This window comes from Aotus nancymaae, unplaced genomic scaffold (assembly GCF_030222135.1).
Source record: "Aotus nancymaae isolate 86718 unplaced genomic scaffold, 86718_ANA_hifiasm-v0.15.2.pri h1tg000077l, whole genome shotgun sequence".
In the NCBI taxonomy this organism is placed as follows: domain Eukaryota; kingdom Metazoa; phylum Chordata; class Mammalia; order Primates; family Aotidae; genus Aotus; species Aotus nancymaae.
The window spans coordinates 7,629,809-7,654,970 of record NW_026988492.1 but is presented as its reverse complement, the minus strand read 5'-3'; the positions used below and the strand labels follow the sequence as shown (position 1 = coordinate 7,654,970).

Genomic DNA, 25,162 nt, shown 5'->3' with positions numbered 1-25,162 from the left:
CTTTCCCTCTAAAGAACTGAAGCAGTGTGCATCACGGCACATGGCACATTCTCATATTATTTTATCTCATTATGTTTGAGCTTTGAGATTCACAAAAGATGATTTGATATATATATTTATAAGATTATAAAATATATAACAGATTTTACTATATATGTAAAATATATAAGTATATAAAGGATTACATATATATAAAAGATGTATAAATATATTATATAAAAGATATATTTATATCTTTAATAGCTTTATATATTTATTTAGATATATAGAGTTGAAATAATGTAAAAATTTTATATTATGTATACATATATGTATATATAACATAAAATTTTTTTAAAAAAATAATATATTTATATATATTTACATACTTTCTTTTATATTATACATGATATTATATATAGAATATATTTATTATACATATTATATATGACATATATATTATATATTATAATCATATATAAATATGTATAATATATGTCATATATAAACATGTAATATATTATATATGACATATATTATACATTATATAAATATATAAATTATAAATATGTAATATATTATATATGACATATATTATACATTATATAAATATATATAATGTATAATATATAAATATATATAATATAAAAAACTTTACAGAGTTATTTTGTGTGTGTGTGAAGGAATACGTTTTCAAATGTGTATGCCTTTAAGGAAAGGAAACTAATCCACAGCTCGTCTGGAGACTAGAATGTCCTCCTCATACCAATCTCCAGGAGAGAATACATTAAGACCTCATTAGCTTTTAATGCAAAACTGATCTACACTCTTTCCACAAAGGGCAAATTCCTCCTATTCGAAGTTAGCTGTAGAAGTGAATCCAGGAAAATGAGGGAGTATGAAACTCTCTTCTGAAGCCCAGGCAGGGACAAAGCCAGAGGCATCTCCCAAAGCCACTGATAGGCCAGGAAGCCAAGGGAAAAGGCGGCTGCTGCTGGAAAAATAACTTTCACAGCTGGATAGGAGGTCTGAAGAGAGAGAGCTGTCTAAATAGGAAGGTTAGTGGTGTTAGGAAACACTGGGCCGAACCAATGACTGCACATATTACTTTTCAAGCTAGATGCCTGCATGGGAGGTGCAGGGCGGGGGCAGTTGATATGTAACTAAAACCCTTGAAGGAGTGAAGCTACTTGCTGGGTGGTTTCTTACAAAGGAATCGCAAATTTGCAAATTTTATCAGATTGGACTAGGACACAAGACTCTGCACAGAAACTAGTTATGGAAGCTCATTTTTCAAAAGGAAAACAAACATCCTACATACCGAAGTCATTATACATTCAGTCAAGGCTATCAGGCAGCAGTGTTGTGTCTAAGCGTGAAAGAAGAACCACTGTCCTATCTCTAGACATGCAGTTTATTTTCTACCAAATTTAACACAAAAGAAGGAAAGAGAAGGACATTTAACACAGGATCGCAGATCAGAATTAGTTTGCAGAAGACTTGCAGCTGAATCAAACTTACATGGCTTTCTCAACGTTAACCAAAGTGGAGGGGTGGGCGGGGGTAAGGAAAGTTTTCACAACCAAAAGTCTTGAAAAATGTCCTATATTTTCTGGTTTTATTTTTCCCAGAACTGAAACACCACAAAATAACGACATGCCAGCGCACTCACTTCCAGCTCAGTCAGGAAGTGCCGAGGTACATAAACATTTTTTATTTCACTTTTTTACAAGAAGGTGACCAACATTTTCTTAGGCTTCCAAAAAGCTTCAGGTTTGGAATACATTTTGGTTAAATGTCAGCAAAAGAATTTGCTCATCGTTCAAAAAAACACTTTTTCTTTCCAGCCTTGGAGCATATGTAGAAACTGTGTTGTGAATGGAATTACAAAAAGGCGCAGGATCACAAAGGGAAGTCCAGTTTTATAATTCCGAAAAGAGTGCTGTAGAAAAGCATTCTCTGTAGGTGGAAATAGGAACTCTTATACGGCACAGTTTACCAAGGGCTTTCTCCATCGTTATCATATTGGAACCTTGAAACAGCCCTGGGAGGTAGGTATTTGTATTGCCTTCATTTTATAGATATGAATATAACAGAGAAATTAAATGTTTCACCTAGAGTTTTTCAGTGAGTGGCAGAGAAAAAAATCAGAACCCAGGTCCTCAAAGTCTAAAACCATAATCTGAATAGGCATTGATTGAAACCCCAGGGCCAGCAACTTACGTAACACCACTAAGGTCAATGGAAATATAATTCAATGCAATAAGCTAGAGAAAGACATCTATGGAAAAAAAAATTCAAAGAGGAGGTAAAAGTATCACTCTTTGCAAATATGATTGTATTACTAGAACACACAGAAAAATCAACTCTAAGACTACCAGGTTGTTTGGGTGTGGTGGCTCCCACCTGTAATCCCAGCACTTTGGGAGGCTGAAGTGCAAGGATCACTTGAAGTCAGGAGTTCGTGACCAGCCTGACCAACTTGGTGAAACCCCATCTCTACTAAAAATACAAAAATTAGCCGGGCATGGTGGTGTGCACCTGTAATCCCAGCTACTCGGAAGGCTGAGGCAGGAGAATTGCTTGAACCCAGGAGGCGGAGGTTGCAGTGAGCAGAGATTGTGCCACTGCACTCTATTCTGGGTAACAGAGCGAGACTGTCTCAAAAAAAAAAAAAAAAAAAAAGACTACCAAAATGATAAGCAAATTTATGATGGTAGCAAAATACAAGAAAACATAGAAAAATCAACTAAAAGCCTACCAAAATGACAAGTAAACTTAAGATGGTAACAATACAGTATTAATATACAGAAATATATGGCTTTTTTATATTTAAAAAAAAACCGGCTAGAAAATGCGATGGAAGAAAGGACCTGCTTATAACAACAGAACAACAAACAGATACAATATACGGGGAGAGTTTTATAAGAAACGTGCAAGACCAATTCAGGACATCTTAAAACACCATTAAAAGTGACACGAGAAGACATGAACAGACATACCAACTGTCTGGATAACAGGATTCTACATCCTAAAAAGATGGATTTTTCTATAATTACTTTGTAAATGTAACACAATCCCATTAAAAATAACAAAAGAATTTTTTTTTTTTTTTGAGACAGAGTCTTGCTCTGTTGCCCCGGCTGGAGTGCAGTGGCATGATCTTGGCTTACTGCAACCTCTGCCTCCCAGGTTCAAGCAAGTCTTCTGCCTCAGCCTGCTGAGTAGCTGGGACTACAGGCGCATGCCACTATGCTAGCTAATTTTTGTATTTTTAGTAGAGACAGGATTTCACCATATTGGCCAAGCTGGTCTCAAACTCCTGACCTTGTGATCCACCCACCTTGGCCTCCCCAAATGCTGGTATTATAGGCATAAGCCACCGTGCCCGGCCAGGATTTTTTAAATAGACAAGTTGATCCTAGAGTTAATATGCAAAAATAAGCAAGACTAGCTAGGAAAACTATGAAAAAAGAACAATGAGGAAGAATAAGCACAACCAGACATTAAACATATTCTAAAACCTCCATAATTAAAATAGCACAGGACAGAAACATGAGTAAAAGGAAAACTCGATGGAAGAGAATAGAAAGACAAGACCAACTCAATTTAAAATATGATATTTCCAATTAGGGAGGGCAAGAAAGACTGGCCAGTAAATGGTGTTAGAATAACTGGGTAACTGTATGTACTGACTGCTGGGATTACAGGCCTGAGCCACCATGCCCAGCCTCTTTCTTTCTTTTTCTGGGTCTTACTTTATTGTCCAGGCTGCAGTGCAGTGGCACAGTCATAGCTCACTGCAGCCTCGAACTCCTAGGCTTAAGTGACCCTCCTGCCTCAGCCCTTCCCCAGTAGCTGAAACTACAGGTGCCCACCACTGTACTCAGCTAATTTTTTAAACTTTTTAAAAAATAAAGATGGGATCTCAGTATGTTGCCCAGGCTGGTCTTGAACTCCTACCCTCAAGCAATCCTCCTACTCTTGGGTGCTGGGATTTCAGGCATGAACAACCATGTTCTGCTTTCACTTTTTCTTATAATACAGGTATCATTTCCCATAAAGGACAAGAAGCAGGTAGACTGATAAGCATGAACGAAGGTTGATTTCTGTGGATCAACTGACCTGTTTTCTTTTTTCCTAGAAGCTTCCATACCATCCCCTCCTTCTAGATTGGCCAGGTGAAGGAGACGGACAGGGTCATCAGCATGGGATCTCGTGGTACCCCACACCAGCTGTCTTGGCTTGGATACAGCTCTGGAGTGCTCAAAATAGCGCTCTGTCTCTAATCATCAACTCTGTGCCAAAGAGGAACCTGAATAAAGCTCTAAACTCACTGATCCAGAGGGACTACATACTCCCATTGCTGTCTTCAAATGGGATTCTAAAGCCAGGGGGATGATGTTAGGGAATCCTTGACACCCCTACAATTATAAACAGGTGTGCGTGAAGAAAATAAACCACCATTTAATGTCCCAAACACCTTATAAGGAAGGTGAAGCGGACCTAGAAAGCCCTAAAGTTCACTTAGCATCTCGATAGGTGGTCTGAGCATGGAACAGAGTTTGGGAGCTGAAGCTGGAGAGAGCTGGGTTACACTACAGGTAAACAACATGGGATTTTGAGGCAACTCAGGATTAGGAGGTAACAGGAAAGGGTGGGAGGGAGAAGAGTAGAGCCAGTGAGGTGCTATGAGGCTGGGGACCCTGGGAGGTGGGGCAGGCAGGGAAGAGTCCAGTGTGGGGGTGGCCGAAGGGCACTAAAGAATGAAGACAAGTAGTGCTCTGTAGGAAATCATATGAACGGCTGTGCCCAGGCACAGTGGCGCATGTCTGTCATCCCAACACTTTGGGAGGCTGAGGTGGGAGGATTGCTTGAGGTCAGGAGTTTAAGACCAAACACGGCAAGACCCCATCTCTACAAATAAAAAGTTAGCAAGGTGCAGTAGTGAGCGCCTGTGGTCCTAGCTACTGGAGAGGCTGAGGTGGGAGGACGGCTTGAGCCCAAGAGCTCAAGGCTGCAGTGAGCCGTGATCGTGCCATTACACTGCAGCCTGGGTGACAGAGCAAGACCCTATCTCTAAAAGAAACAACAACAATAAAGTAATATGGATTGCTGCCTCTTTCATTCCCTCTGAATTTTCTGTCAAGTCTACCACATGCACAGGCTTTCTAAGAGTGGAGATCTTCCGGCATTTGAGGAAGGGAGCACATTCCACATCTGAATCAACACGATGCGGAACAGGGAGCACATATGCGGAATGGCAACACGATCTATGCACCGAATGTATCATATGCTTAGAAGACAGAGCCCTTGGGCAGCTCTAGAAATCTTCATAAGTGTCTGACCTTCCACAGTGTGCAATCAAGTATCCAAGGGAATGCTACTTAGATGGAAAGGATCAGAGATACCCTTCTTGCCATCTGGGTTACACAACAGTGTGCATGTGTTTGTGTGGGTTTAAGGGGGCGGATGCACATTTTTCTAAGGAAGAATCCAAAGCTTTTTATCTAATTTTTAAAGCAGTCCACATACAAAAGGAAGTTAAAAGTCACTGCTTTAGAGAGTTCTATTCTGTAAGTGATTTTTTATTTTGAGTTGACTTAACCAGGATGGAAAACACAGTAAAATCGAGTGGAAAGAGCCCGAACCAGGAGCTTAGAGACTTAAATTTTCTTTCTGGCTCTGCCAGTAAGTAGCTGTGCAAGAGTTGATCACTCCCTCCCACCCTGCGTGAAAGCAGGAATAATTATCCTTATTTTTACCTCATAGAGTTATAATGAGGATCAAATAAAATAACAGCTGTTCATGTACTTCCTACAGTACACAGTGCAACACAATATAAGATATTATTAGATCTAATCTGGCATTAGATTTGCTAATCTAATACCAGAATAGTAAGTACAAAAATGACCTTAGTAAAAATATTTTTACAATTCAACTGTGGATACTATCCCCTCTTCTTGCCATAATAAACAATGGCATTCTGCTTTAGATGATATTTTCATTGTACATCCAACATTTGGAGCTTCACTGTGTTCTAGCCTCACTTCTTTACAACCTCTATTTTGTGACTTTTCTTATCTTTCGCCTGCTTCTCTGTAGGCGAGCACGGCAAATTTGTGTAAAGGCAAAAAAAAAAAAAAAAAAAAAGAGGCTTTGCTTGCTTTTGCTCTGCATGGCAACAGGCATGACATTTGATCTGACACAGGGATTAAGTCATTCATGAGTAGAGACCAAAGGGAGGAACAGCTCCAAAAAACAACCAGGCTTGCTGGTACTACAACATCCAGAAATTCACAGTCGCTTCTGCTACAGTTGTAATTTGTAGTCTGTCTGGCACTGAGAAATCTAACTGCAGTCTCTGTGGTTTAAATAAAATGTATCTAGAGCAGCTTGGAGCCGTGTTTTAAAATGTTCCATGTTATTTTAGTTCAAGGACAAGCTTTTAAAACTTAAACCTTTGGCTTTAATTATAGATTAGAAGTGAAAGTTGTTTTAAAGGAATGTCATTGAGTCCCAGTGTTGGAGAAAGCACTTGACTTTTTAAAATTAATTCTTCTCTTAAAGTAACAATCTGTATTAATATAGGATGATCAAAAACTGAGAGTATGCACTCACTCATCAAGACAACGTTTTTGTGGTTTTTAAACTATGGTAGTCACAGTTCGCCCACTTAGTATTACATTTTCCAGTGATTTCAGTTATACTTTACAACCAGGATGCAATATTTTAATAGCCGTTGCTGCCGACATAGTGAAAGACCCAAACAAAGGAAGTTGCTACTGCTGGTTAGTAGTGAATGTCAGAAAAACTCAATATCTTAGAACCTAAACTTATGAAACAGAAGTTGACTTACACTGTACACGTAACGAAATGATTTATGGCAAGATTCGTTTAAAACACCAAGTGTCTGCGCTGTCCTTAAACCTCGATTAGATATAAACATTTGTTTTCAGAATGTATCTATTCCGAAAATCAAGGCACAAGTTTATTTTCCGTGTATTTACAGAGTGATGTGAAGTAAAGGCTGTGAGTCAAATTTACAGGCAGAGGCAGTGACTGAGAGCCTGGATCCCAGACCCCAGGCAGGGTCTCCTGCCTTTGGCATTCTGAGATCACTCAGATCTTTAGGCCAGAGGAAGAAATTCAACCGCAGTCTTGTTTTCTTAACAGACTTGCCGTCCCTTTCAAAGGAACAGCTCTCCCCACCAATAAGGAGCCTGTCACTCTTGTTCCATGCAATTGCTATACCTTCCTTTATCAGAGTTTTGGACTTTCTGGCCCTCAGGAGAATTGCTGCAGGCAGATGCATGTCTTGCTCTGGACACCGTTATGTTGCTGGAATCCCTCTGCTCTCTACAGAGATGTTCTATGCCCCCTACTACTTGGATTCTAAGACCAAAATGCTACTGGCCTGTCCTACAGAGAAGGCTTGGTCCTAATGGCATTCTCTCCAGCCTCAAATGCCTCCCTGTGGGACTCTGTGAGAAAGGATCTGATGTAAGACGAAGGAGGGATGAAATAAATTCTAAACTGAAGGTGGTTACTGAAGATGAGGGTGCTACGTGGCTGATCCTAATCTTCTAGAATGAGGAAAGGATTAGGGTAGCTGGAGAAGCCAAGGAGTCTCCCTGCAAACTCTCACACGGTTAATCCCCTCAGAGATTTAGAAATGCTGCTTTCAAAATACCCTGTGGGAAATGAGGATAATCAGGTACCTACTTCATGGGGTATTATGAGGATTGAGTAAGAAAATACACGTAGGGTACTTAGTGCAGTGCCTGGCACAGGGATCCCCAGCTATTTTTGTCATTATTATGCCCTGGTATAAGCTATTTTGATGGTGCTGTTTTCATCCTTCACTGGCATCAGCTCTCCTGAGATGAGGGCCTGCCGTTCTCGACTGAAACATGGAAAACCACTTACTCCAGAAGATCGAAGGGCAGACAGAGGACCTCTGGGATGGGCTAGGGGCTGGGCATAGTGTAAAGACATAGGTTGCTCTGGGCATAGTGGGAAAAAGAGGTAGAGGAAGACTTAGAAAATTTAGAAGGATTTCTCAAAAATAAACTGCCATCTTTTCCCAGGATTGGGAAAAAATAAAAGATAGTGCTGAAGAAGAAGGTTTTAGTGTCAAACAGATGTGAGTTCGAATCATGGTTCTCCAACATCTCAGCTTATATGGGCACATTCTGCTACTTAAATCTGTGCCCTCATCCGTAAAATAAGAATAGTAATATGTACGTCATACAGTTATTGTAAGGACTAACTAAAATAATACCTGCAAATGTAGCACATAGCACAAAGCCAGGCACAAAGGAAGTGCTTGATAAATAGCAGCTGTTATTATGTGTCATAAACATTCATCATGCCACAGGGAATTATCGAGCCAGCTACCTCAGAAGCACATTGTCAGGCTACTAGGGTGGCTGAGGTGGGAGGATCACCTGAGCCTGGAAGGTGGAGGCTGCAGCAAGTCATGTTCGTGCCACTGCACTTCAGCCTGGGTGACAGAGTAAGACTTTGTCTCAAAAAAAAAAAACAAAAAAAACCACATTGTCAATGCCTGATGCTGGCCTGCAAGTGAAAATGCCTATTTCATGTTACGAGTTAAAATACAAATCACCTTAAGGAAAGCAAGATTGACTGAATGGATAAAAAGAACACGTGTTTTCCGTGCTCATCTGTAAATAATTATGCACATTCCAACTTATTTAAACAGGATTTGATTACTCCATTTATAGATTAGCCATACTAAAAGCATTTAAAGCAGCAGATTTTTTATACTTTATAATTATAAGCTCACACTCATCATAACGTTAATTGTCTAAACATTTGTGGTTGTATAAGCAAAACCTTACCCAAATCCCGCTGCCGCATCATCTACTCTGGGGTAGGAAGAATTTTGCCCTCATGACTTTTTAACCTGGTATTACATCTGTGAATATGTACATTCCATGTTAAAAGCGACTATACAGATGTAATTAAGATGATCAATCAGTTGACCTTAAATAAGAAGATTATCTGGATGGGCTTGATGTAATTACATGAGACCTTAAATGCAGAGCTTTTTCCTGGGGGAAGGCAGGGGGATAAGTCAGAGAACTTCAAGACTTAGAAATACGCAGCATGTGGGTGTTAGTTTGAAAGTGCAAGGGGGCCACAGGGAAGGGAGTTGGGCAGCCTCTAGAAATTGAGAGGCAAGGAAATGTGGATCTCAGTCCTATAACCACAAGGAAATGAGCTGTGTATTGGCCTGGCTAAGCTTGTATATGGGTTCTTTCCTAGTGCCATCAGGTGAGAGCCCAGAATGACACACCTTGATGTCATCCTTGTGAGATCCTGAGCAGAAAACCCAGCTATGCCATGCCAGACTTCCTACCTCCAGAACTGTGGGATCATAAATGGGTGCTGTTTTAAGCTATACAATTTGTGATTTGTTATGCAGCAAGAGAAAGCTGATGTACATGTATAAAATCTATCATCTGATTTGTAACTCTAGTCATCAGTTTTCAACCTGACATTGTGAATGAATTCAGAAACCACACACTGTATTCCTGACTGCTACATGCAAGCTGTCTGTTCCTGGCCATGGAGGTGCCACGCCCTCAGGCTGGACATCTGGCATTTCTCTTGCCCTTCTTAGTGGCAGAGGCGTCACTTAACATGTTCGTAGAAGATGTGTGTGGATATGATGCTGCCCATCAGCATCTCCAACAGGATATAAAGAATCATTGGAAAAGAAAACCCTTCAAATTCCCATATTCCCAGGAAAAGCCTGGTGGAGGAGTATGCTGTAATTGCTAGCTAGAAATTGGGTCTGGATATTTGCTGTTTATGATGTTTGTCCAGAGGTGAGATCAATTAGTGATAACATGTAAAACTCTCGACCTCATCAGAGTAATTTTAGCACCTTAAAGGATGAAGCAGAGAATTAGCTCTATAATTCAGGGAAAGACGCATGCAGCATAACAGGGATTGCCTAACACAATGACGATAAGTGCCGTGCAAGCAAAGGACTCTAGAAACGTTAGTTACTCCACTGAAAGCTTGCTGCTTTTGGAAGGATCTTGGGAACAGTGGCTTGTTTTAAATTCGTTACTGCGTAAGCATCACAGTTTCCTCCTGCTGACAGATGAACAATCAAACTTATTCCTGAAGGAAGAAAGAAAACTCATAGAAAAATATTCTGTGGTCTGTTCACCACTGCTCAGGGAAATAGAAGTATGGTGAAATATTCAGTCAGCTCATTCACAGTCAAAGAAACCAATGAAGAATTTGAACAGAAATGCTCTGGGCAAAGACAATGCACTTTATTATTATTAAGAAGAAGAAAAAGAAGAAATTATAATATGAAGGTATTGGAGGAAAGCAAAACTATTGTGACATTTTCAAAATAAGCCAAATATGCAAATTTAAATATGCACTTTATTGATATGTTTGCAAAATATGATAATATTTTCCCTCCCATGGTTTTGTTTTCTTTTGGTGTATAATTTTAGTCAGTTACATTTGTAACACTAGCTGAAAAGTATTAAAGCAACCCAAGCACAAAAGGGTAAAAAAGCAATATGAAGCATATGATATTTAATGCTCCATTAATTGATAATTTTGCTTGAAGGAAATATTGGCAAGAAGGAGTGGCATTCTTAGCTCCTTGTTTTTACTTAAAAAATCCCAACAGCACTCACTCAAACAAAGAACCTAAGTTTACTTTGGAAAGACAAAAAGAAAAGTTAGGTCTATCATGCTGCATGCTTAACGGCACAGTGAGGCAGTATCCATTTGGACTCCAGTCACATTTCAAAAGTACAGTATAGATTAGGTGCACAACTGCCAAGTACTAATATACCTTATTATTATAATTACAGGCTTTTTATTTAACTAAAGTATACTTAGCTCTTTATTCAAGCACCGCAGTTGAGGAAGTCTTACATATCATAATGTATCATGTTTATGTACATGAAACCTATCGGGAATGTTGCAACAGTTCCCACTGCTCTACTCGGTACACACTCTGTATTTATTATTCGTTGATATTCAGAAACTATGCATAATTTTGAATGTGGGCAAATTATTCATAAAAACTCTCAGATGTAAGGAAAACATACTTTACCATAAAATCATTTGCTAAAAGTCTATGCTACAGAATTACCTTTTAAGAAGGTGTACTGAATAAGCTTTATTAATTTGTCTCTCGAAGTCCCATTAAATTGCAAAATGTAAATTTGAAAACAAATGCATGCTTAACGGGGCTCAGAAACAATAAAGGTACCATTGCCAAGTTAGGAAAGTTGAGAAATTCATGGAAGAGAAAATACATATGGCATCAAATTGGTGGCGAAATGCAAACAGAGAGCCACACTCGAAACAGGTGGAGGGCGAGACAGTGGAAAGGTGAGCTGCTGCTCCCAACAGGGCTCAGATGCTCCAAGTGTGCAGGTGACAGAATAAGTGGCCTACCAGGGGAATCAAGAAGGTTACCAGTTACGAGACCGCTGTCAGAAGAGTTAGGGCATATCTCTTCTTCCTCTCTGAACCCACAAAGAGCTTTCTGGGTCATCTAACCCCAGGATAAAGCAGCTACAAATGCTCTTTAAACAGGTGAGGGGACCTGTCTAAGGGGGCCATCTAGAAAAGGCTTTAAGGCCATTAAAAGGTACAGAGTAGAGATTCTAATAACTTCTGATCTCTACAGGGATTATAGCTGCTCTGGAAAAGGAGTGTTAAGATAAAAAAGATGTACTTGGAGAATAAAAACAAGATACCAAACTTAAAAGAAAAACTGCAATAGAAAAGTTGCATGCTGGCTCACACCTGTCAATCTCAGAACTTTGGGAGGCCAAGGTGGCAGAACTGCTCAAGGCCATGAGTTTGAGAGCAGCCTGAGCAACAAAGTAAGACTCCCATCTCAACAAAAAAAAAAAAAAAAATTAGCTGGGCATCGTGGCATATGCCTGTAATCCCAGCTATTCTGGAGGCCAAGGTAGGAGGATTGCTTGAGCCCAGGAGTTTAAGGCTGCAGTGAGCTATGATTGTGCCGCACTGTTCAGCCTGGGCAACAGAGGGAGATCCTGTCAAAAAAAAAAAAAGAAAGAAAGAAAGAAAACAAAACAAAACAAAAGTTAATTAATAGAATGAATGGGGGAAAAGTTAAAGACCAAACTATTAATAATAATCTGGAAGATAAAGCTGAGGAAACTGTTCAGAAAATGGAGGAGAAAGATGAGAAACCTAAGAGAAAAAGCAGAGAACCAAGGAATCTCAGGCTCAGGCCCTTTCACAGGTAAGTTGTTTTAAACTTTCAAGGCATCAGGAAGAACTAATACTTACTTTAAAATTTCCTAGAGTGGAAAAAGATAAAATACTTTCCAGTTCATTCCATAAGTCTAGCATAACTCTAATAATAAAACTATGCAAGGAAACCATTAGAAAAAGAAGAAAACTAAAGACAAATCTCAGTTAAGAATTTTCATGCAAAATTATTAAATAATATGTTAGTAAATTGAATCCAGAAATATATAAAAAGAATATTATATTGATATGGAATAAAAATTTTCCCAAGAATTCAAGGATGGTTAAGCATTAGGAAATGTACTACTGTAAATAACTTAAATAGATTAAAAGAAGACAACTAGATGACAATCTTAAAAGTACAGAAATAAGGCTGAGACGGGTGGATCACGAGGTCAAGAGATCAAGACCATCCTGGTCAACATGGTGAAACCCCGTCTCTATTAAAAATACAAAAATTAGCTGGGCGTGGTGGCACACGCCTGTAGTCCCAGCTGCTCGGGAGGCTGAGGCAGTGAATTGCTTGAACCCAGGAGACGGAGGTTGCGGTGAGCTGAGATCGTGCCATCGCACTCCAGCCTGGGTAACAAGAGCAAAACTCTGTCTCAAAAAAAAAAAAAAAAGTACAGAAATAGCAGTTTGTAAATGCAACTGATATAAGAAAAATACACAAAATACAACAGCTTTCCCATATGTCAGTTATAACCATTATTGAAAAGGACTCATCACAATAGAAACAATAAGAACAACAAATAAAAATCTAGAAATTAACCTAATGAGAAATATGCCAACCTTATATAAAGAAAACTATAAAAACTAACAACTGTCATAAAAGATGACCAGAATAAATGGAGAAATCTGCCATGCCCTCAGTTGGAAGACTTGATATAAATATCATGGACAAAATATTCCCCAAACTAATATATAAATCAATGAAATCCCAAATTAGCTTCTAACAGGATTTTAAAAAATAGAATAATCAAACTTATCCTAAAGTTAAACTAGAAAAATAAATTCAAGGACCTAGATAAGAATATTTTGGAAAAAATGGAAAAAAAATACCTTGTCATACATCAAAATGCACAATAAAACTACAGTCATGAAAACAGTATGCTATTCTATTCACAACAGCAAACACATGGAATCAACCCAAATGCCCATCAATGATAGACTGGATAAAGAAAATGTGGTCTATATACACCATGGAATACTATGCAGCCATAAAAAGGAACACAATCATGTCCTTTCCAGGGACATGTATACAGCTGGAAGCCATTATCCTTGGCAGACTAATGCAGGAAGAGAAAACCAAACACAGCATGTTCTCTCTTATAAGTGGGAGCTGAATAATGAGAGCATGTGGACACAGGGAGGGTAACAACACACACTGGGGCCTGTCATGGGGGTCCCACGGGGAGGGAGAGCATCAGGAAAAACAGCTAAAGCATGCTGGGCTTAATACCTAGGTGAGGGGTTGACAGGTGCAGCAAATCACCACAGTATGTATTTACCTATGAAACAAATCTGCACATCCTGCACATGTATCCCAGAACTTAAAGTAAAATAAAAAGGAAAGAAAATGGTATGCTATTAATATATGTGCAAGTTTGCTAGAATAAAATAGAGTCCAGAGATAAACATACATATAAAGTAAGTTAGTATACAACAGGGGTAGCATTTCAAATCAGTAAGGAAATTCAGTAAAATGTTGGAACAACTGGCTGTGCATCTGACAGAGAAAAAATTATTCTGATCATGATCTCATATAATTTACAAAAACAAAAGGTAGACGTGACGTCTACCCTCTTGGCCTCCTACCCCATGCTCGGGGTCCAACACCCCCACTGGGCAGAGTCCTTTATCTGCCACCTGGGAGGTTTGCTGGTGCCATGCTCCCCAATGCTCCTGTGAAATGTCCCTGTCTTGTGGCTCAGAGCCCAAGTTCTGTTCTAATAGTGATGTTAAGATATGCCTTTAGCTATGACTTTCTATAAACTGTGGGCTTCCTTGTCTCCCTATGCATTGCACAGAATTGAAGAGGTGTAAGGTACTGATGGATTATCTTGTCATACATCTTCGTTTTACAGCTACAGGAACCAAAGTCATGATTAATAAAGACACTTGGCTTAGAACACATACCCTGTTGTTAACAGATCTGGCCAACACACAGAGCTGCTGATTTCAAAGGCATTGCGTTCTGCTCTGTACACATTATAGCTTCTGGTGGTCTCATCTACAAGTGAGTAATTTCATGTAGGTAAGGAGGCTGACTGGAGAGAAAACTGGGGCCCAGCAAAATCATTTTCCAAATCACAGCCGAAGTAGCAGGAACTTTACTATAGTCAAAATATACATTCGATGTGTATTGCTTCACCCCAGCCTCTACCCAGACCTTTACACTGTCATTTTAATGAAAGCAGCTGAGAGACAAGGTGAGGTCAGGCATAGCACAGACAGATCATATGCCCCTATGGTTCTTCTCTGAGCTTCCTATTAGCGTTTCACCGAGTCTGTGTGCGTTAGGGGGTGGGGATTAGGAATGGAATTTAGGGGTTGGTAATATGTCGTGAAATCATAAAGTTGAGCTTTTTTATATTTTCCTAATGAGAGGAAAGTTATTGTAACTATAAACCAAATTTTACTGCTTCAATCATAGTAACCATGAAACAATCCTCGAACACCTTTCAAGATAGTTGGGAATTGCTATTCCAGATGATTTATGTTTATACTTTCCAAGCATATTTTAAGAAAAAAATATACATACAAAATCTTCTGAAAGAAAAAAGTACACAGTTAGACAAGCTAGAGTCCTCATGGGTTGCTGCATAAATATGAATTGGTGCCATATTTCTAAAAAGGTCTAAAATAAATGAACCCAGGAGACATCATCAAAACTAAAACAGGACCTGTTGCACCAGTGACAAGGTTATGAAGAAACTCCTTGACCCATCTGGATAGATTTAGCAGCTCAGGAGAGAATTATAGGAGAAGAAAATACAGCAAGATTAGATGCAACCAAAACAATGATAAGAAAAATGAAAAGTAATCATATCACTCAATCTTGGTTGCAAATTAGCAAAGGGTGTGTGGATTCCAACAGCAGCCACAATATTGCAACCATCAGGTTCCTGCTAGGCTCGGGAATCACAGCAAAGACGCTTGGCACCACATAGCTTCTGGCTAGGAATTTTACGTTAAGAAATGTAAGCCCCAGTAACATTTAAGGAATTCTCTCCCTTGCCAGATGGCCATCCTCTTGCCCTGAAGCCATGTGACATGCCACTTTGCCTTTTTGTGCATCTGTTGTCTACATCAGTGCAGAAACTGGGAGGAGAGACTCTGAATTTTGGCCCTCAGCGAAAGGGTACATTTTAGTATCATGACAGTCTTGGCAGAACAGGGCATTCTTACTTGAAATGTCTCTGCCATACTGAGAGATTCGTTCACCATCACCTGAGACTGGCTCGGCTGAAGGAACTATCAGTTCTTAATACACAGCAACTTTGTGAAAACTTAAGGAGCAAGCTGTTTCTTGGAAACATCACTTTATGAATGGTTGTCTCCGACTACCTTTCAGCATTTTAAAAGGTTTCATTTTCATTTGAGTTCTGTTTTTCCATTTTAATTTTGTATAACTAAAATATTCCTCTCTAAATCACTATTGTAAAAAACGTTCTCTTTATTTAAATGAAAACTGATGAAAGGCAAAATTGTGTGTGTATGTAACAGGAGCAAAAAGGGAACACAGTGTGTACATCTTCATCACTGTATCAAAGATACTCAAAGGCACCGAAGTCAGTGGGTAAGAGGCAGTTTTTACCCCCATCTGCAGTCCAGCAATTCTGGAAGACATGAAAAAAGCGTGTAAGGGAAACGTGGCCCACTGCTAAGGTGCTGCCCGAATCCGTGAGAAAGTGAAGTCTAACTAATCTTCAATTTTGCTTTTTCTAGGTGTGAGACCTGAGCAAATGGTAAAAGTGAATTTCACCCTGCAGCGCCTCCTACTGGTCTGCAAAAAACAGTTATTGATTCACTTCGGGGAAGACAAAACTGTTCAAAGTAGAGTGGTGGTGTTGCTTCAAACTGAGACTAATCTGTCTCCCCAAAACCACTTTCCAACTGGGTTGCTATTCCTCAAATTGTTTCTGACCACTTCCTGGTAATAACTTCAATGTCTCCAGTGTTACGTACAAGGCAGAGGGGAGATGCCACCGATGGATCATCTTCAAAAGTGTCCTTGTGTTTCTAACAATGTTCAATTTCTCCTCCTCCTCCTCCTCCTCCTCCTACACACACACACACACACACACACACACACACATCTCCCCCATAGAAACCTTTGGGCACCAGTATTAACTGTGAGGGATCTTCTGCAAACCATTTCTATTTCCCTTAATAACCAAATATGATCCCTAGGTACTGTATGGCTATTACAACCCACAATTTATAATATCAGCTTGTATAAAAACCTTTCCACTGTAGCTATTAAAACAGAGACACTTTCAGAAATGCACACACACCTACTCCACGTTCTCAAAAGTTCAACACTAATGATTTAAGTATTTTTTAAGTAAAAGTGATTTAAGTACCTGAAACTGCCAAAAGCTGTTAGACTTGCTATACAAAGGATCAGGATCACATCTCCAAGCAACAGAGCAACTCACAGCCAAAAGTGAACATTTTCAGAGGTTTGTATAGAGCCTAAAGCAATTTCCGAACCTGAGAAATAAGGGATTGATCTGGAAGATCCTTTAAAAGCTGATTGCTGGGCTTACAAATATCCCTGAGTATTTACCTCTTTAGTACAATGAAACAGAGAAATTGGGTAATGAAGCTGTCAAAGAGGAAAGAGAGAAAAGGTTCATTACTTTTTCTCAGGTTCAGTTTCAGGTAGCTGTTAGTTAAACACACCATCCTTCATTTAAACTGAAAACCAAAAAAAAAAAAAAAAAAAAAATGCAAATTTTGTGAAGGAAATTGGGCAAAGTGTACATCTTTTTTATTATGTTTTTTCATTTCCTCAAAACTCACAATTATAAATGATATCATTTATAATGGAAAACAAGAACACAGGATTCCAAAATTAAAAGTACCAAAACTCTGGAGTGGAAGAAAGCACATATTTACCCTGTGAAAAAATTCTGTTACATAAACAAGACAAATTTTAACACAGAAAAATACCTGCTTAATTTTAGAAACAAAGTAGGGAGGCAGAAGGGAAAAACTAACTGCAACTAACAAAAAAAAAAAGAAGAAAGAAAGAAAAGAAAGCTCGTCTAATATTCATGAAATAGAATGTCTTGTTATTTTCATAGACAGTAAAAACTTTCTGACATTCTTTTCAATCTTAGGCCACAGAAGCATCAGTGGATCCTATTTGGTCTCATCAGTGTGTAAAGCATTTACAAACCTAACTAAATATAGAATTAATGGGAGTTATGCACTTATATTCCTTATACATAGGAGAAGAAAAAAAAGCACCCTTTTATGACAGCTTTGAGTTTGGCTTGACTTTTTACGACTTATTTAGAAGCCCCAGGGAATGAGAAAGTCTCTTAATGGAAACACTGCACAGTCTTAAACATAGTGACACGAACAAGCACTTCTATGAAGCTGCCCCAGGATGTGACTGACCACGGAAGCAAGTCTGAAGTGCACTGAGTATCAGAAAGTCCATTATGATCGATTCGCTGATAAATATCAGTAGAACGGTAATGCCAAAATACAGAGAATGCCTTTGCAAGGTCAAAATTTCATGTTGGTAAACTTGTTCTTAACAGGAAAATAAGAAAAATGTATGTGCTCTTTGCTCTTATACACGGAGGAGAGAAAATGTAAAATTTCTGGAAGGACTTTCTCTTATTTTCAAATGCAGCAAAAAATAGTCATTCTGAAAAAGTCACAACTTTAACTTAGGGTTCTTGCCAACCCTGACAGTAAGGTTTAAATGAGTGGGTTTACATCTGTGCTTTATTTCTGAAGTCTCACCTCCGAGGCTATAGTACTAGGTAAAAAATAAATCCCATTACTTAGTGAAGTCAAATGTGTAAAAGCTCCATTTGTTTTTATTTGTCTATCGGCTGTGCTTTTTATTCTTTGGCGGATTTTCTTTAAAAGAGCTAAATTTTTCCATTTTTCATCCTTGCATCTCCCTGGAAGTCACTCTTTTACTTGAAAATCAATTTAGTTTCATTTTACGCTTTCTATGTTTTAATTTTGACTCTCTTAAACATTTCATTGTTTTCAGCTTCATTGTTTTTTTAGTTTACATTTTTCTTTTTTTAAAAGCTTTTTTTTTAAACTAATTTAAACTTATTCAGGACCCTTTTCTTTCTCTTGTTCTGTTCACAGACACAGATCAACATATACTTATGTAAATTAAAATGTCTTTTATGATTTAAGGAGCAGACACGCTAAATCATCAAAACATGAACTCATTCACTTAAACATTTATAGAGCAAATATGTGAAAGATACGGTAGTAAGCACTAGGGGAATTATAAAAATTAATACGACACCATTTCTGGGCCTCCAGGAGTTTTTAATACATACAAGGTAGTGAGAGCCAGCACCAAAAAAAAAAAAAAAGAGAGAGATAGGATGCAGCTTCATTTCGGAAAACAATTTGCCCACATTCAGCCAAACATGAAATCAGTGTTGCTATCTTTTTTAGGTACCACAATGTAAAAGGACAAAAATGTCATAAGCAAACACAACCCTACAATATCTGTACAGTTTCTAGGCTAAACTGCCTCATAGTTTCGATTTGTAAGCCATATAGTATGAAAGTGCAAGTCTCAGCATCCATCTAGATGTAAGATTTTTCAGACTGTCACGCGATACCAAATGACAAACAAAAGTGAATGGAAAGCCACCCCTGAAGGAGCCAGCGCACAGCTCCTGTTGCCAATATTTCTTCTTTTTTTCTTTTCTTGTCTGCCATTAGTCTCTCAGTTCTTCACAATGGGTGAAAGAAATCCTGGCACAATTGCATTTGGATTTTTCCAAGTCAAGCCAGAAAGAAGTGTAATTTTCAAACACCAAATTAATTTGAACTCTAGAAAGAATCCATGTCAATGTGTTTCGCTGCTATTGTCACTCATAAATGTTTACTAAGACTCTATAGTGCTTATGTTTTTATAATTCTATAGTAATCGCATGCATATTCAAAGGGTCAGCAATTGTATAAATCTCATTTTAAAAGATTACTGCTTAGAAATAAGTAATTAGAAAGGTTCCCTTTTTAAAAAGCTGTCAGGAAAACAAGGCTTTTTCTGCAAAGGAGTGAGGGGCAAGTTTCCGATCGTGGTTAACCCTGAGGTTACTGATTTGAAAGGGTGGAACAGTATATAAAAAGTACAAGGAACAGGAAGTACAGAGAAGAAAAAGTTTATTAAAGTATCTCTCCAAAGCTGTGCTGAATAGTGTGAGTTTAGAACAGAAGAAAATTCTCTATTTTAAAAAATTGGTCCTTAAATTTCTGCTATCTGGAAATTGGACTTATGTGAAATACCTCATTCCCAGATGGCCTTTGTTAGGTAAGGTACAAGACAAGGAATTGGACAACCTTTCAAGTATCCTTTAAATGTCACTAGCTGGACTGGTGATAGAGGGTTTTATTATTCTCTGCTGGACTACATCAACAGTCATTTGCATGCCAGGAAAAGAATGTCTGGAATAATCCAAAAAGGCAAAGCTTAATTCTTTTACTAAAACCAAGAAAGTTACAGCACAGAAAGGGAAATAAAATAAGAAAATAAGTATCCAAGGTAGACTTACTGGTCAACAAAAGCCCAAAAGAGAAACCACGCATGTACACAGATGCGCTCATCCAGGCCCTTAACACACAGATGGCTCCTGATACAGCCGTAAGACTTCCTTTAAGCTACCCCCCAAAACAAAAGCTGAAATGAAGGAAACATATATTGTCAGGGGGAATAGTCACTGCTCAAAAAGATCTGCTGAGGCGTCTTTGAAAACTTTTCTTCTGGTTCATTTAAAGATGGTTTCATGGATAGAGTAGTCAGCACCAACCACGGGGCTCCAGTGAGTCTAAGCCAGAGCCTTCATGGAATGGCTCCTAATTATCATTTTTGCATGTGGAATGAATGCACATAGGAGCAGCACCTAATATACCAATGGATTGTGTCTCAGAAGGACCTTGTTACATTGGTTACATTTCGCCAAAGAAACTATGCTGTAGTAAATTAAGCTTGAAGCCCAGGCGGATCCAATGGTTTATTGAACTCCTAAGCATATCTAGATCTTACTACTGATACCAGCTTAAATTCCAAAGTACACAGTGTGCAGAAAAAGAGAGAAAAAAAGAAGATTTTCTCCCCTGAGTGTCATTATGAGCCAAGAAAAGAGGTTTGGAGATGGCAGTTAAACTTGTTATCCTCCCAGGCTTCCTTTGCCTTTGTTCCTCTTTCCCCAATAAACAAAATGCCTTGTTCTCTTGTTTTGTTCCACTTCTCTAACTGCAGCAAGACGTGCAAATGGATCCTACCTCCCAAAGTGTCCCATGCACCAATAAATGGCTTCTATTTTCTCTCAGTCAAAATCTTCATGTCTTCCCATGGATATTCACCTCTGTCAAGCAGAGGGGAAGGTAGCCCCATTAATTCATACATAGAAAAGCTCCTATCTGCCTAGATGCTTTGGCTTATAGCAGATGTGTCTAAGAGGGATTTTAGCCAGTTTAACAAGATGAAGTTTAAATATTCAGCCTCTTGGGAGCAGGTTAATATATGAATTATATATTGACAGAGAGCCATGGGGCTCATAGAGCAACCATCCTAATGCATTAGGCCTTTATAAATTGATTATCTGTGATCTGCAAAAGGGAAAAATGCAATAGGGCTTTGTCCTCAAGTCAAGCAAAACAAGAGGGGAAGTCCATAGGTTTTATTTTAAGATTTGCCTGATTTCCTTCTTTTAGAAACCTCTTTCCTCCTTCATTAGAGAAAGAAATTCCATAGGCTTGGTTCTGAGGGTAAAGTCAAAGTCTACTTCAAGTTAGGAAAGGTTCCAGTGAGAACCCTCTCTGTAAGGTGGCAAAGACTGTTCCATTTGGAGAATCTGAGCCTGGTTCAATAGGAATGGAGGTGAATATTACGCTGGGGGTTCTTATCCTGGTACCTCAGAGAGCAGACCACCTGGGGGCTGGAGGCTTGGAAGTCAGTTTGTAAGAAAATTCACTCAGTCAGACATTTGAAAATTACCATTCACTAAGTTAACACCATAAACGCAAATCATAATTTTAATTAGGTAACTTATTTCAGTGGATGACACTGAGTTACTAAATTTCCTTTGAGTATTAATTACATTTAGACGCAGTGATCTTAATAATCCTGATTAATTGCAATGGTATAACTACTGCTGTCAAAAATGTTGCAACCCATTTTTACTGAAAGCCTACTATGCGCCTGGCATGAAGCCAAAGACTGGATTACAGAGAAATAATGTCTACTTAAAATCAAGAAAAATGTTTGCATATGCTTTAATGTTTCTAGCAGTATCTTCAATTAGGATTACTACTTTATAATCTACAAGACGTCTGTCCCTAGAATTTAATAAAAATAAGTAAAATAAAATTCAGTGGTATATTATCCTTTCACACACCAACTTTCAATTAGCTCTCATTTTATTTTTTGAGACACAGTTTCACTCTGTCACCCAGGCTGGAGTGCAATGGCGCGATCTTGGCTCACTGCAACCTCTGCCTCCCAGGTTCAAGCGATTCTCATGTCTCAGCTGCCTGCTACCATGCTCAGCTAATTTTTTTTTTCCCGAGATGGAGTCTCGCTCTGTCACCTAGGCTGGAGTGCGGTGGTGCGATCTTGGCTCACTGCACCATGCGTCTCCTGGGTTCAAGTGATCCTCCTGCCTCAGCCTCCTGAGTAGCTGGGACTACAGGCGCGTGCTGCTACACTCAGCTAATTTTTGTATTATTAGTGGAGATGGGGTTGCACCATGTTGGCCAGGCTGGTCTCAAACTCCTGATCTTAGGTGATCTGCTAGCCTTGGCCTCCCAAAGTGCTGGGATTACAGGCATGAGCCATCATGCCCAGCCTCAATTGGCTTTTCAATTCCATCAATTTAATAAAACTCATCACAAGACAGCTACTCTAACAAAAATGAATGAATAAATGGATAAAGTTCCTTAGCAATAAGTTGTAAAAAAAAAAATTATAAAGTTTTCTTTAAAAAAATTTGAAAGTTCAAGATCTTTGTACTACTGTAGCACTGGGGGTGGGTGTGTTAATACAGACTTAGAAAATTTCTATTTAGGTGAGGAAAGAAAGATATAACCAGATGGAATTGAAAGAATTCAGAAGAAGCTTGTATGCCAGAGAAAACCATAGCAGTTGTTCAGAAAGTATTTCTTGAAATCCTCTGTTTTACTATTTATATGTGCCTGGGAACTCAGCTACAATTGCAGCAACAGTGTCCCTCAGTCCCCACACAAGACAGCCATTGATTGTTTTGATCTGAAACCTAGCAGATCAGTCTTAGGCCACCAGTCTTTAATTCTCCAGCCATAAAAACAAATCATCTAGTCTGTCCTTTTTAAGTTGATGCACGTGCATGAAAAACCAGAAGTTTGCATCTTGGTGGCTTTCTCATTGCTTGGATAACAAAAAAAAAAAAAAAAAAAAAAAAAGGCTTTTATTTAAAAACTATTTATTTAAAAACTTGGCAAATGAATAGTCCATAGTATGGACCAAGTGCCTTTGGAATGCTTTAATAAAAATAAGCCACCGAGATATTTGACTTTGAAAAGAATCAACTATACAGGCATGCTATTCATTCTGGCTTTATAATTTGTCACTTTTGAAAAGAGCATGCATTTTCAGAAGACTCACCACACTGGGCAACTTGCATAGGCATCTAACCTATATTTTTTACTAGGCAATGTTAAAATTTTTATAAGAAAAACATTCTTAAATAAAAAATTACCAATAACCAGTTACTCTGTCTCATTAAAATTAATGTATTTGTCGTTTTTTGTGTTTGTCTATGTACCTCTGTACTGTCATAGCTACTCAGTGTTTCCACAATTTTGAATTATTTTTCAATTAATATTACATTATAAATATTTCTCAGGTATTTTCATAGTATCAGTATTATAAATAAAGAGTTTTGACTTCTATGCAGTTTTGATCTGGTTTGGGATTAGGATAACATTTACATTTTTTTTTAAATTGAGATTTTCATGTGTTCCAGAAAAATGTGTAAAACAAGAACATTAATTTTTCAAAGTCTGAAAAAAAATGGCTGTATTAAGTCATGTGTTCTGGGAATTGAATTGACTAAAATTAGTTTTTTCTGAATTATTGGTCATTTAAAACTTTTCTTGTTTATGAACTTATAATTTAATATGTGTGGAGAATGCCAATCTATTTAAATACATATTTACATATAGTATATTGCCAAACAATTGTGCAGAGTACTTCATCATAATTTTTTAAAACATTTCTGTTTAATAACTATTTATTGATTGCTGTTTCCTTCCTTTGTAATTTTCAATTTAATTTGTGCAGATTTTTGCTTGTTTAGTTTATTATTGTTTTAAAACAGTGAACTCTTATTTATTTTTCAGCTTTCTATTTAACTTTTTTGTTTTATTTTTATTACTTTTTTCAATTATCTGTATTTGAACAATGTGATTTCTTATCCTTTCTCTAAAAATGGACATTCATAAAGCTCTGAATTACTTTCAAGTTCTGCTGTGGTCACAATAGTTTGATATTAATACATAGTTTCTTCATTTTCTTTTCTTTTCCTTTGCAACAGGAGCTTCCTCTCTTGCCCAGGCTGGTGTGCAGTGGCACAAACACAGCTCACTGCAGACTCAATCTCCTGGCCTCAAGCAGTCCTCCCACCTCAGCCTCCCAAGTAGCTGGGACTACAGGCATGCATCACCATGCATGGGTGATTTAAAAAAATTGTTTTTGTAGAGATGAGGGTCTCACTATGTTGCCCAGGCTTGTCTCGAACTCCCAGGTTCAAGTAATCCTCTTCCCTCCACTCCTAAAGTGTTGGGATTACAGGTGTGAGCCACATGCCCAGCTGCATTTTCATTATTGGCTAAATAGCCTTTTATTTTGACTTCTTCCTAGACCCAGTTATTATTTACAAGACTATTTCTGTATTTCTGAGTGTTTGGAGTTTGTTTTTATTGTTGGAGTTGGTGATACAAAGAGAAAATGAAGTTGATTTAAGTCTTTAGAAATGTATTGCTATTTTCTCTGAATTTTCACAGACGATTGTCGCATATATATTTGCAGATGTTTGAAAATCAGATTTCTAGGTAAATGATCTAAAGGGTACATTAACAGAGCAACTTGAGATTTCTTAATATAAGTCTTACTGTTCACGGACCAAACTTCTTGATATTATGAAGAAAATATGTAGTAAAATGTGTATAGTTTTTGTCATAGGGCCTAGCATACCATAATTACTCAATATGTGATTGGTAGTAGTAGGGATAATAATAGTGATTATAGCAGTAATGTTCTTCCTCTCTCTTGTACAGACTCAGAGATCTGAAGGAGAGTGCCTACTATGTGTTCTTGGTCTGGGTTTTCTTATCTGTGATGTAATGTGCCTGGTCTAAATGTTTTCTGAGGTTATTTCCAGCTCTAATATTCTAAATCTCATTTCCTGGCATTTTCAGGATCCAGACTCTGTCTACACCAGATGGAGGTCATGCATATCCCTGGTTCCAAAGTCGCCTCACACACTTCTTAAGAGCAAACCTCTCTGGGAACTGAAATCAAGATAGAAATTTTTACCAAATGTGCTACTCCATCTGAAAGTTTGGGACAGGTAGGAATCTATTCTTTATTTCTGGAAGGAAAGTAAAATTTTAAAAGCTATTT

The 25,162-nt window shown here is 38.2% G+C and overlaps 1 protein-coding gene across 1 annotated transcript in view; it reads right to left on the bottom strand.

Annotated features, from left to right (window-relative positions):
* MKX (mohawk homeobox) overlaps positions 1-25,162 on the bottom strand; it is a 62,985-nt gene that overhangs the window by 28,105 nt on the left and 9,718 nt on the right. The window lies entirely within an intron of this gene.